General features: G+C 39.6%; 1 pseudogene; it reads left to right on the top strand.

Moving 5' to 3' along the window:
* Positions 1-8,616: 8,616 nt before the first annotated feature.
* On the top strand, positions 8,617-8,735 carry LOC118150770 (5S ribosomal RNA; annotated as a pseudogene).
* The last annotated feature ends 4,887 nt before the right edge of the window (positions 8,736-13,622 follow it).

Here is a 13,622-nt window from a genome sequence, read left to right as displayed (position 1 = left end):
GGGAAATTCTGGGTTTTTACTGGGTGTTCTTAACACAGGCTCCTGCCTCCTCCTCCAGAGCTTTGTCTCAGACTCATTCTCCTCGTTTTCTCTAATATTGAGGCTGTAATTACACATTTCTTTTAAAAATGAATCCCTACTCCACTCGGTCACTGTCTTCCCTTCTTTCCTGATACATTTTTATTTATAACATGTATCACCTCTGAGGTATAAAATATTTTACTTAATTATTTCTATGGTCTGTTTCCTTTAATGAAGTCTTCATGAGAGCACAGATTTCCTCTCTTTTATTCACCACTGAATCCACAGCACGTAGAACATTGCCTGGTATGGAATAGACAGAGTAAATATTTGCTATATGAATTAGTGACACAGTATGATGTAGTGAAGAGTGCTTTGCCTTTGGAGGCAAGCAGAATCACATTCAGAACTCAGCTCTGCCACTTATCCATATGTGACCTTGGGGCCATTTATGGGACCTCTATGTGCTTCTGTTTCCTCATTTGTTAAATAAGAATCTTGACAGGGCCCCTTAGGTGTCTCTAAACATCTATTCCCTTCTTCTTCTCTATAAGAGATTGGCAAACTTTTTCTTAAAGACCAGAGAGTAATATTTTAAGCTCTGTGGACCATTGTGACCTAGTCGTCGTCACAACTATTCAAGAATGCCATTGTTTTGAGAAAGCAGCGTGGATGATACATAGAATTGAAGTGGCTATGTTCCATTAAAATTTCATTTACTAGAAAGAGGTTGTGGGACCTCAGTGTGTAGCTTACCTGCCCCTGTAGCTGGATACATGGCTGCCTGGCTAAAGTCCACATTACTTTTACAAGGTGGGTCAAGCCTATAGGGTATAAATGGAATGAGGTTTGTAACTTTTAGATTGTGCCCTTAGAAGAAAAGCATATATTCTCACCTTCCCCTTTTCATCTTTTCAACTGGCTGGAATGCAGATATGATAGCAGAACCCAGAGTTGCCTCGTGGGACCATGTGATAGAAGCTGGGGATTGAAAATTGCAGAGCAACAGCACAGAAGCAACCTGGAGGCCACAATAACCCTGAACAGCTTACCTGGCCCTTTCATGGAAACAAATATATTTCTGTTTTGCCTAAGTCACTGAAAGTTTTTAGTCTTTTTGTTACAGCAACCTAACTTGCACCCTAACAAATGAGGACAACTACCTCCTAGGTGATTATGGTGATTCAACAAGATTCTCCATGTAAAGCACTGAGCAGAACAATTGACACAAAGTAAATGGCAGCTTTCATTACGATTTTTGTTGTTTGTGACTTCATTCCTCTTTGCCATCCTTCCCTTCCCCTGGCATGTGTAAATCTAATTTTAGCTCCCTTGAGGTCCAATACTTCATCAGGCCCAAAAACCTTTGGGATAATTTCAACGACCCTCTCTCTCCACTCATGTGCAAAGAGAATGTACTTTAATTTTTTGGTGACAAAGTCTCACTCTGTTGCCCAGGCTAGAGTGCAGTGGCACAATCTAAGCTCACTGCAACCACCACCTCCTAGGATCAAGCATTTCTCCTGCCTCAGCCTCTCAAGTAGCGGGGACTACAGGCACACACCACCACACCCAGCTCATTTTTGTGCTTTTAGTAGAGACAGGGTTTTGGCATGTTGGCCAGGCTGGCCTCAAACTCCTGACCTCAGGTGACCCACACGCCTCGGCCTCCAAAAGTGCTTACAGGCATGAGCCACTGCACTTGGCCTGGAAAGAGAATTTAAACAAACAACCAGATTTTGCCCTTTTCCTGAATAAAGTGCAAAGAATACATTTGACTGATTTGGGCCTTCTTCATGTTCCTAATAAGATAGATAAGTAATCAATGTTCAAACCAGGGTATGCGTAGCCCAAGATCAGTGGTCCTCAGCTGAGGGTGATTTTGCCTCCCGGCTGCCCCACCAGGGGAAATATGGAAATAATTGCTTGAGTTTAGGTAGTCATTCTGGTTCCTCTCTTCTCTCCTGTCCTTTCACAATTACCTTCCTCCTAATTTATAAGAGAAAGGACTACCTATCAGACATCATTTTTTTTTTGATGCAGAATTTCACTCTTGTTACCCAGGCTGGAGTGCAATTGCGTGATCTCGGCTCACCGCAACCTCCGCCTCCTGGGTTCAGACAATTCTCCTGCCTCAGCCTCCTGAGTAGTTGGAATTACAGGCACACGCCACCATGCCTAGCTAATTTTTTGTGTTTTTTTTTTTTTTTAGTAGAGACGGGGTTTCACCATGTTGACCAGGTTGGTCTCGATTTCTTGACCTCATGATCAACCCGCCTCAGTCTCCCAAAGTGCTGGGATTACAGGCTTGAGCCATCGCGCCCGGCCCCCTATCAGACATCTTTAATCTTGCCATGGCTGTAGTCGCTTTCTTCTCTGAGGCCCCAGAGTAGAGCAGAACAGAGTGGATGAGATCTGGAAGTCAGAGCATAGTCCTAGATTCTAATTGCTATTCTGTCACTTTCAGACTGTGTAACACTTTTTTCTTTATTTACTTATTTATTTTAACACTTTGGAGACTTCTGGTCACAGAAAAATTTGGTTTAAAATTTCATTTTATATACATATTTTTACTGAGATACATAATAGGATGAGAAAGATAAAGACTTTTACATATAAAAATGTGAAAGACGTTAGGATGAAACTCTGAGGGGCAAGTGAATGGAAATGTGAGTTTAAGAAGGAAAGGTAATGGTGTTAAATATCCAACTGCTAGAGACCTTGTGCATTAGTATTTTAATGGGGGACAATAGATATCAAAATACTATAGTACTTAGAATCCACTGAAGAAGTTAAAAGAGTCATGTAAGAGTTTAATTTTAATCTCAGTATTTACAGGGTGACAGAGAGTATACTACATTTGCATCTATTTGAATTTATGATACAAATTCTAAGTGTCAATTTTAAAATGTGCAAGAGGGCAGAGTATAGTACAAAGTTTAAAGAGCTAGGATACTGCTGAATTCTCTCTGTGTCCTTTCTTTCTTGATGGAAAAACAAAAAGAGGAAGAAAGAAAACCAGTCACATGGAGATGTGATTAAAATGCAGCAGCAAGTCTTACCGCACAAGACCGGTTTTCTCCGGTCCCCACTCACCCTGCCAGCCAGCTTCCAAGTGGGTTTTTTTTCCCCTGCTCAAGAAGTTCTTCATGCTCCCTCAGCCTTCCATTCAAACCAATACCTATTTTTTTTTTCCTTTTCATCAAATAATGACTCTCTTAGTCATCACCGCAGGTCTCCTGGACTCTTACAACCTGCTTATGACTCAACCTGCTTTTAGCAAGTGGGCCTCCAGATACAATCCATAAATATCAGGCAGAATTTTTGAAAAACATTTTAAGAGAAAATGGCAAGTTTTAGACCAGTGCTTGCTATAGGGTGGGTCTCATACACATACTCACACACACATACAGTCTTCCCTTGTGAGGAATTTGTCTTCCCCATGCTGAGAAAACTACTGGGAAAATGGGCAAGTCAAACAAATGAATTAATTCTGTTGTTTGTTTTTATGCAGGAAATGGTAAAATATGCTTCTTTTTGCAACCTTCCCTGTCTTTGGCAGACTGTGAGGCTGGTTTGTGTTTGCAGGCCTGGGAAAGGAATTTGATACATGCACACAAGCATGCATCAGTGTGCACCGGAGACAGTGTGACTGTAGCTGTGATGGACAGAGAATGGTATACATGATGCCCTCCACCAGCCCAGACCTACATTTTTGCATTGAAATCAGAGGACACAACCTTAAAATAGAAACGGCAATAAATAAAATAGTTCACTTTCATCCAGATTGGCTTGCAGAGCACAGTTCTATACTGGCCTGTGGCCTGGTAAATGTTTCTTCCTTCACTGGAAGTCTGAGCTGCCATTTGATTCTTCCTATCCGAAGGCAGTGTCTTTACACTTTGAAACAAGCCAAGGAAGGGAATCTTTCCTCAATCCTCCCTCAGAACCAATCAACAAGTATTGATTTGAATTCCAGCTTATCTCATATTAGCTGTGTGACCCGAAGTGACATTCTTAACCTCTCTGAGACACAGTTTCGTCATCTCTAAAATTGGAGAATGATCTCTACCTTGACTGATGTACAAAATGAGCACTGAGGATTAAATGAGACACAAAATTTTTTAAAGTTAAAGTACTATACAAAATACATAAAAAATAACAACCATCACTATTATTATTGTTCTCATCATCAGCTCCCAAGACCACATAGTACCCATTTGATGAGCTCTAATTATTAGAAAAATACCAAAATCAGAATTTCTTTAAATTCTGCTTATTCATCCCTGGTCTTCTCATTGATTTTATATAACATAGATCTAACTCTTTTTCTACATGTAGCCTTTCAGATAATTAAGAGTGATATTGTGGTCCCATTCTACCCCTACATCTAGGTTTTCTCTTCTCTGGGCTAAAAAATGAAAAAGAACAGTCAGTCAGTTGAGAAGATCTTAAACAAGAGGAAAAGTATGAAATCAGTGGACTCACATTTCTGTTCTCCACATTATTGTTTACTTGACTGATGGCTATGGTCCCCTTTGGAGGTTGTTAACATGTGGAAATGATGTTTGTTGAGTCCAGAAAAGTGAAAGAAGATGCTTGGGTTTACTCTTTTATTCCCAGTTCTAGTCAGTGCTTAATACTCTTCTGAGGTACTCATGAATGAGGATGAAACGTTATCACAAATTTTCTTTTTCTTTAAGCATGACAGCCTGGAGTTTCCAACTCCTGTCCATGGCACCAGCGTGCCTTGAGTCCCAGCATGCTGAGACTTGCTTCCAGTCTACACCGACAGAATGCCTGACTTTGTTCCTCTATTCTTCAAGGAGGGTATTTCACAAATACTCTCCCTTTTGGGAGCCAGTGTCAGCAACTGATGACAAGATGAAGCTTTTCTCTTCCTTTTTTTGTTTTTGTTTGTTTGTTTTTGCAGGGGAAGGGGCTGACAGGGATCAGAGAGCCTGGTCCTAAGTTCCCTTTTAGACAAAGCTAATGGACTGACCATTTACTTAATTACCAGGCATTAATGCTGCAGCCTCAATATCAAATCAGATGACTAAAAGAAAAATGGACTGAGCCCTTCAAAGACAACGAAAGAAAACTTTAGAAAGAGGAATTTTGTGTGTTTATTTTTTCTTTTTATCTTTCCGTTTGGTTTGAATTTTGTTTTTCCTTGTGATCCTGCTTGGTTGTTTGCTTGATGGCTTATTTTAATTATACACGTCACACCCTCCCTATAATTCAGGTGAGCATAGCAAGCAGAAGAGACCTTGAGCTGCTAAAGCTATGAGGCTGTGTCAGAAGCACCTCAGCCTCATTTGTATGTCATCTCAACCTGTTCATTTGTCTAAAAGATTTTTCTTTTGACCAAGATTTCAAAGCCTGCAAGTCAAAGAAAAGGGGGGAGAAACTCACTTATAAGAAATTGCGTATATATAAGATAAAGTCAAACCATGACTGAGGAGCCATCTTTTTCCTACCTTCAGACTAGGGACATCCCAGAATATTAGAAATTGCCATGAGAGTTGAGGAGCATTTGTCTTGATTATTCCGTACTCCAATGCCTAGAACAGTGCTTAGGCATTTAGTGTGCATTCAATAAACTATTTTGGGAAGGCACAATATAAAGAATATAAGGCATGGAAAGAAGAAGGAAAGTGGCTGTTTCTAAGAAAACCATCTAAAGAAAGATTGGTACTAGAGTAAGGCATTCTAGAATCCTAAGGTCCTGGAGGTAGAAGAAGCCACAGAGACCACCCGTGTCTGGCCCTCCGCATTCACACAGATAATCTGAACCAGTCATCATTTCATGGCTTTCATTATCTCCCATTTTTATTGTTAGTAAAGTCATGCTCACACACTGGTCTGTAGCTTATTGAAAATTTTCAGACTACACATCCAGGTTCACTGTTCCCACCTGAGCCACCGATATGCCACTTAGGAGATTTACCTGTATTAATTTAGTCTTCAGAGCAGCCAAACAACTGGTCAGTTTTTTTTAAAAAAAGAGAATTCAATAAACCTATTTGTATTCCCTTCTCCCCACTTCCTTGAATATGCATGACAGCTAGGTAAAACCTATATAACCGTCTGGTTTGTTTAAGTTTCTTGTAAAATTCTGATCAGCTAAGACTCAAAAAAACTAAGAAAGTTTGGTTGGTGAGAATAAGGAAAAATTGAAATAGAAACTATCACAATTCAAATTACAAAAATTCTCAAGGGCTTTTCTGCATTCAAATAACATTCAACCCAGTTTCCTGTATCTTCTACAGCTGAAGCTTTGGACAATGGTAACAAAGGTATGTTTGATCCACCTATGACCCCCAAAGAGCCTTAATGTATCAAGAACCAATGTTGATCCCAGACTTTCCATGATAACTCAAGCAATATGGACACAGAGCCCTTGGAAGGATTTTAAAAAGGGAGTCGAAATTAAGAAAGTTCTCAGCCCGCCCTTCAGAGAACGGAAGTACTTCATGAGACAGAATATCCAATTTCTTAACCATTCTGTAGTGTTTGAATATAACATCATATCATTATCATTGTAGTGGTAGTAGTGGTGGTGGTGGTGGCTATAGCAGTGCCAGCTGTTAACATTTATTGAGTCTTCACTACATAGTGAACTTTATGATAAAGACTTTAGATGGATTAACTTCTGTATTCATAACTTATCTATTCAATCCTCAAAGCAACCTCATCCGGTAAATGTTAATATTCTATTTATTTTGCAGATGATGAAACTGAGGAAAAGGGATGTGAATTAACTTGTTCATAGATCAGATGAGATTTTATTTCACCATAAAGCTCTCTGTCCCGCAAATATTCTTTGGCCCTCTCTAAATCATATTCTAATACACAACATAGACGATAATAGAGGGTAAGGTATGAAACGAGGTAAGAGATCAGTTTCAAGTCAAAAGAACTCAATCCTATCTAATCCCCAGTTCTGCAAATATAGATCCAAAATTTTCTCCTTTTCATGATAAGTAAAGAACAGTACTTTAAGATGCTAAGGAAAGCATGGCATTAATATGTAAAACCATAATTTATATGAAAATGCTTTCTTAATGACTGCTACATTCTGAAATATCTAATTTATCTATTCATAACTCACTATAATAAGGCAGGAATTAGGGCAGCAATTTATATCTATAAAGTCTGTGATCTTTTGTTATCTCATTAAAACCAACATACTTTTGGTTATAAGCCGGAAGTCCAGACTGCCTTCTAAATTGATAACAATATAAGATTAACACTTCATTCTTTAAAATATTTACATAGTTCATGCAAAAGCATGACTGTTGGCATGATAATAATTGGCTTAATGAAGAAAAAGAAAGGGAAAGAAACAAACACTGACCACCTGCATCATATTGCACTGGATGCCTTCCACATACATTATCTCACTATGATAATAATACATATTTCACATGGTTGTTATGAGAACCAAATGAGCCCACATACATGATAGTGCCCAGGAGAAGGCAGTGTAAAGGACATATCATTATCAGTCACTCAGCAAGGAATCAATCAACCATTCCAGGTCCTGTGCTATCACATACATTATTTCCTTTCATCTTTACAACAGCCATGCACACTTGGCCTTGTTATCCAGATTTCATGCATAAAGAGACTGAGGGTCAGAGAGTTTTTTAACTACTAAGTTCACACAGCAGACCATGAGTCGACTGAATTCTATATCCATGTTCTTACCACTTAATTAAAGGATAGCAGAAGCCTTTTAACAGCACTTCATCACAGTGAGGGAAGGAAAGAATAACACCAATATGCACTCATTCATTGATTCAACAACCATGCTTTCAGCACATACTCTGTGCCAATCACTGAGCTAAATGCTTTCCATAAATTGTCTCACTAAATCTTCACAACACCTCTAGCAGATGAGAACCAGGATAATCCCAATTTTGCAGATGAGGAAAATGGAGCTCAAAGAGGTTCAACTGATGTGTTCAGCATCATAGAGCTAGGAAATGGCAGAATCTGGACTGAAAATTATGTTTGTCTGTCTTCAAAGCCTGCACTCTTTCCAGAATATTCTGCTACTTCTAGAAGGCAAATTATATTTTTCTGTATGCAAAGCAATATATTTTGGATCATCATGTACACCACTAGGAAGCCCAGATTGTTGGTCCCCAGCACTAGGGTTCTGTTAGGTGGACTGCCCTCTGTGGCCTAGGAGAGAAAGTAGCCTGTGTAAGGAGTAAGTGGGGAGAGTGTGGCTGAGGGTAGGAGGAGAAAGAAAGAGAGCTAAAAAATGCTGGTAACCCTGGAGACGGAAGGGACTATCAAGTCTAGGTACCATGAAACAGAATTTCTGAACCACCTGCCTAATCTCATACAAAAGATACCCTGATGCCATTCTAAACCCAGGATTATTCTATGCACACTGGGTACTAGACCAGAGTGAGACATGATCCATGCAAAATCACCTTTACTACTAAAAATATAACTCCGTGGCACCTTCTGCTAAATAAAGGGCAACACAGGAAAGCCTACTGTAGAACAAATCGACTTAATGATTTCATAAGAAGATTATCTTCAAGTCATGAAGTTGACTTTAAGATAAGTCTTCTGGTCTACAGCCATCCCACCCTGAACATGCCTGATCTTGTCTGATCTCGGAAGCTGAGCAGGGTCAGGCCTGGTTAGTACTTGGATGGGAGACCGCCTGGGGTTACAGGGTGCTGTAGGCTTAAAAAAAAAAAAAAAAAGGTCAGTCTTCTGTCATTTGGCTCAGCAACTTCCCTTATTCAACCCTACTAATATGTAGGCCAAAGAAAATAACTCTCAGTAGACAAGCGCCAACCTACCTCCTTCCTTCGCTGGGGTCAGTGTTTATTCTCATCTCTGCTTGTAGCTATTCCCGTACCCTCTACTCTTGTTCCAGTGCTCAATATTCTGCCAGCCATGAATACGATTTTCTGAATTCAGTCCTGAGCAAGCAAACTTACCTTTTCTTTTATTTGAAAATGGCCCTTTGGCTCTTCCCCCATATGGTCATCTTCCCATAACTGTGTCAGTGGAACAGAGCTGGAGGGCAGAGGTTTCAGAGAATCCTTGCCTGGGTAGACAGAGAACTGCCCTAAGGAGTGGTTGGGCAAGAATGAGAGTCTGAAGTTAACGATGTCTGCCTGGAGGGTTCACACTCTGTGGGACCAGTGATAATACTACAAAGGGAAATATGTGCGTCACCTGAGATCTCTGGGTGACCACTTTCCAAACACAGGCCTGGATTTCAAAGAGGAACTGGGCCAGAAAGTAGGAGGCTTCCAAGGAAGCCCTGCTTGGAGCAGGTCCACAGGGGCAATAATTATAGACTTCACACCGCAGAGGCAGTGTATAACAGATACACATGGTCCCTGGAGCTGAAAATCTGGGTAACTTTGGGCAGGTAGGTAATCCCTCTGGGCATCTGTTTCTTTATCTTTTTTAAATGGAGGGAGTTGGGGAAGAGAAGCCGAAGGAGGAGCCTAGAGAATGATATTTACTGAGTGCAGACTTCCTGCCAGGCATTGTACTCTGCTTCACATAAACACTCACTTTATCCTCCCCAAATTTCTTCAGGTTATGAATTATTATTGAAATAATGGACAACATAAGAGAGTGCCTGGCTCATAGTACACTTAATAAATGTCAGCTCCTTTCCTTTTCAAATCTATAAGTAAAAGAGAAGAACTTTAGTTCTCAGAGAGTACATTTATTCCACGTTGTCCCTAGCACTTGATAATGCAGAATGAAGTGGCTTGAAGTAATCATTTTAAGAAGTCATAGAATGTCAGAGTACAAGGGGCCTGAAAGATTGTTCACATGTAACTCTTCAATAGCTAGAAAAGGGACACTTTTCTGGCTCTGCAGCAAGGATTCAACAAGAACCAAAGTGTCCTCTCTCCCTGGTGTGTATGTTTCTGACTTTTAAGGAGAACGCTCAGAAAAAGTCACTTTCAACCCTGCATTAACAGAAGTGAAGGGCAGGATTCAGATTCCGGATGGCTGCCGTCCATAGAAGCACCTTGTGGTTCAAGTACTGCTGCTCCTGAGTAGTTTCAGAAAATGGCGTTGAAGTATAGAAATAAGAAAGTGAAGAAAAGGAAGGCAGAATACACAGGTTTCACCAATCATGGGGTAGCCAACTTAGGATCAACAGCAGAAACAAAAGCAGAACCATGACCTCCAGACAGTCTTATCTTTAGGGATTAAGCAACTGCACAGAGTTCTACCTTTCCTGCAGGGTCTTGAAGTTTACTGGTCTCCCTCATAGCCTGGTTTGCAATTCCTACCACAAGTCGCTCCTAGCCATTGTCTCCCAAAGGGTCATGTCAAAAGGAAGAGTCTGGCAATGAAGAATTCTACTCCTAGAGCTGGAGCTATGCAGAATAGGCATTTCACAAATATTTGCTGAAGAAATGAATCAGAGGCCTGCCTAAGGACGTACCCCTGCCCTCTCATTGGAACACAGGAGTAGGCCTGAGTTTCTAAGGCAGCTTACAAGCATTGCTGACTAGTTCAATTTCTCATTATTAGATCCCATTACTTTCAATGGCAAAAACCGCAATTACTTTTGCACCAACCTAACCACAGACTTTCTCTGAAGGAGGCAGGCCTTTCTCCAAAAGTTCAGTACCTGAGCCCCATTCTGAAATTTGCCTAAAAGGATGGAAAGCAGACCTCCAGATGGGTAAACATAAAAGAATTGAGGCCAGAACTGCAATTCTTTAATAACAGAAGGGGACCAGGGATGAGGAACAAAGCCTTTGCTCTGGTGACACCTCATCTTCCACTCATTCAAAAGAAAGGTGTGGAATGGTCTCAATCATCCCTCAACAGAACCCTATCTCTGTGGAAAAATGATCTGAGTAGGGCTTGGGAGCAATCAGAACATAGCATGCGTTGTTGGGGTTGGAATAGAAAGGAGGCATTGATTGAGGGGGTTGTCTTGAAATATGGGAGCAAATTCCAGTCTAGCCTGTAATTTTCTGAGACTGAACAAGCACCTCCTTTTGTTCACAAGGTTATCCTAGAAGAAAGAGTCCATAGATTACCAAAGTTTTAAAACATTCCCAGAACCCTAATAAGTATGTACATACAGACACAATCTCAAATGTTAGCAGGACACACATACAGATTGAGACACACACTAAAGGTAACAAAAACAACCAGGCAGAAGCATACTATCATACAGATATAAATCTATGAATATGACAGATAAAAACATACAAATGATTACACATACACACAACACAAATATACTTTCAGACTCTAGTCTGAGTTTCTGGGCTAATTAAACAAAGGGAAGGCTCCCAAAGTGGTAGCATCCCACTACTCCCATCTACCTGCCCCAGCATATGAAGTTTTCCCTAACGTGATCACTTAAAAACAAAAGTTGTACAAATTCACAACACAATTTATTGCCCATCCTTGGCAGCTGGAGTTTGAGGAATACTAGCATGTTTACTTGACAGTCACCATTCTCTGGAATAAAGTAAAACTCAGAGCTGGAAATAGGAAAATACCCCCACAAACCATATTTTTCTCTTTCACTATATTATTAATTGGCAAACTATTATCCCCACACCACACTCCATTGTCCACAGGATATCTTGTCCCAACTCAAAATTTTTCTGAACCAGGTTTCACTTTTGAATTGGCATTTTCCAAATCCTTACGCAAGTCCTGCTCCTACTGAAGCAATGTCTTAGTCTGTTCTGGCTGCTATAACAAAGCACTTTGGATTGGGTAATTTACAAACAATTTATTGCTTACGGTTCTAGAGGCTGAGAAGTTCAGGATCAAGATGCCAGCATGGTTGGTGTTTGGTGAGGCCATGCTCTCTGCTTCAAAGATGGCACATTTTTGCTGCATACTAACGTGGTTGAAGGGCAAAGAGTGAACAAGCTCCCTCAAGCCTTTTTTATAAGGGCACTAATCCCATTTATGAGGGTAGAGTCCTCATGACATAATCACCTCCCAAAGGCACCACCTCTTTTTTTTAATAAACTGCACACTTTAGTTAATAATATGTCAATATTGATTTATTAATTGCAACAATTATATCATACTAATGTACAATGCTAATAAAGAGAGGAAACAGAGTACAGGGCATATGAGAACTCTATGTGATCATCTCAATTTTTCTATAAATCTAAAACCATTCTAAAAGATATAACATATTTTGTTAAAGTCTCAATAAATTTAAAATAACTGAAATCATGCAAAATATGTCTTCTGATCATAATAAAGTTAAATTACAAATTAATAATAACAGTACAACATGTCGAAATTTGTGAGATCCTGCTAAAACAGAATTTAGAGGGGAATTTAGAGCCATCAATATTTACCTTCAAAAAGAAGAAAGGTCTAAGATAAATTATCTAAAATTTCACTGTAAGAAGTGAGAACAAGAAAAAGAAATCAAACCCTAAGAATGTGAACAACAAAGTGTGAAAGAAAACTACTTGAGAATTATACAGCTTCCAAACAACTTCTATCCAGAATATATAAACAATAACTTGATAATAAGGCAAAGAAACCAACAGAAAATAGGTGAAACATTTTAAGAGACCCTTTGCAAAAGTAAATATGTAGGTATACATATGCATACCTTGTTCTATTATGCTTTATTTCATTGCACTTTTCAGATACTGCAATTTTGCAAATTGCACATTTGTGGCAACCCTACATCCTGGGAGAAAATCTATCAGCATTATTTTTCCAACAGTATGTGCTCACTTTGTGTTTCTATGTCACATTTTAGTAATGCTTGCAATATTTTAAACTTATTCTTATTTTAATTATTATTATACTTTAAGTTCTGGGGTATATGTGCAGATCATGAAGGTTTGTTACATAGGTATACATGAGGCACCACCTCTTAATACTGTGGCAGTGGAGATTACGTTTAACATATGAGTTTTGGAGAGTCACAAACCTTCAGAGCATAACAATCAACTTCACATCTAACTTCCCTGAGGCTGCACTAGATTTGAGATAGTGATTAAAGCAATATCAGAAAACTGAGGTCCTAAATCATATCTGTGATCACAGTCCCAAGCCCTGCTCGGAATGTGAATTGATCTGGTAGCAACTTGACTTACATTGTTTTTGCCAAGAACAGGGCTGGAAGTGTGGGAAACCTGTTTATCTCCCTCTTTAGGTCACCATCGTAACAAATGCCACAGCTTTTTCTGGAACTTTTTATCGTTTATAACTTGCTATCGCAATTACTTCTTTTGTTTTTTGAGACAGTGCTCTAAAATTATGCAAGCAGATGTAATGACCATCTTCATTTTAATGGTGTAGAAATTGAAGTTCCATAAGATGTAATGACATGTCTAAGATCCACAAAGCTAATTAGTGTCAGAGGTAGGTTTTGAACCTAGATATTTATCATTCTGCTGCCAATACTTTTAAAACTACACCACTACATTCCTTGCTGTCCTACCCTATGCTGCCACTGCCCCACACACTCCACCACACACACACACACACACACACACACACACACACACACACACACACGAGTAAAGTCCTATTTTGGCTTTACCCTTTTCTACATTCCAGAATTTTGCCCTCTCTTATCTGCA

Source organism: Callithrix jacchus, chromosome X (assembly GCF_049354715.1).
Source record: "Callithrix jacchus isolate 240 chromosome X, calJac240_pri, whole genome shotgun sequence".
NCBI classification, from domain to species: Eukaryota; Metazoa; Chordata; class Mammalia; order Primates; family Cebidae; genus Callithrix; species Callithrix jacchus.
Note: the sequence above shows the minus strand (reverse complement) of the source record. Positions and strands in the feature narration are given on the sequence as shown.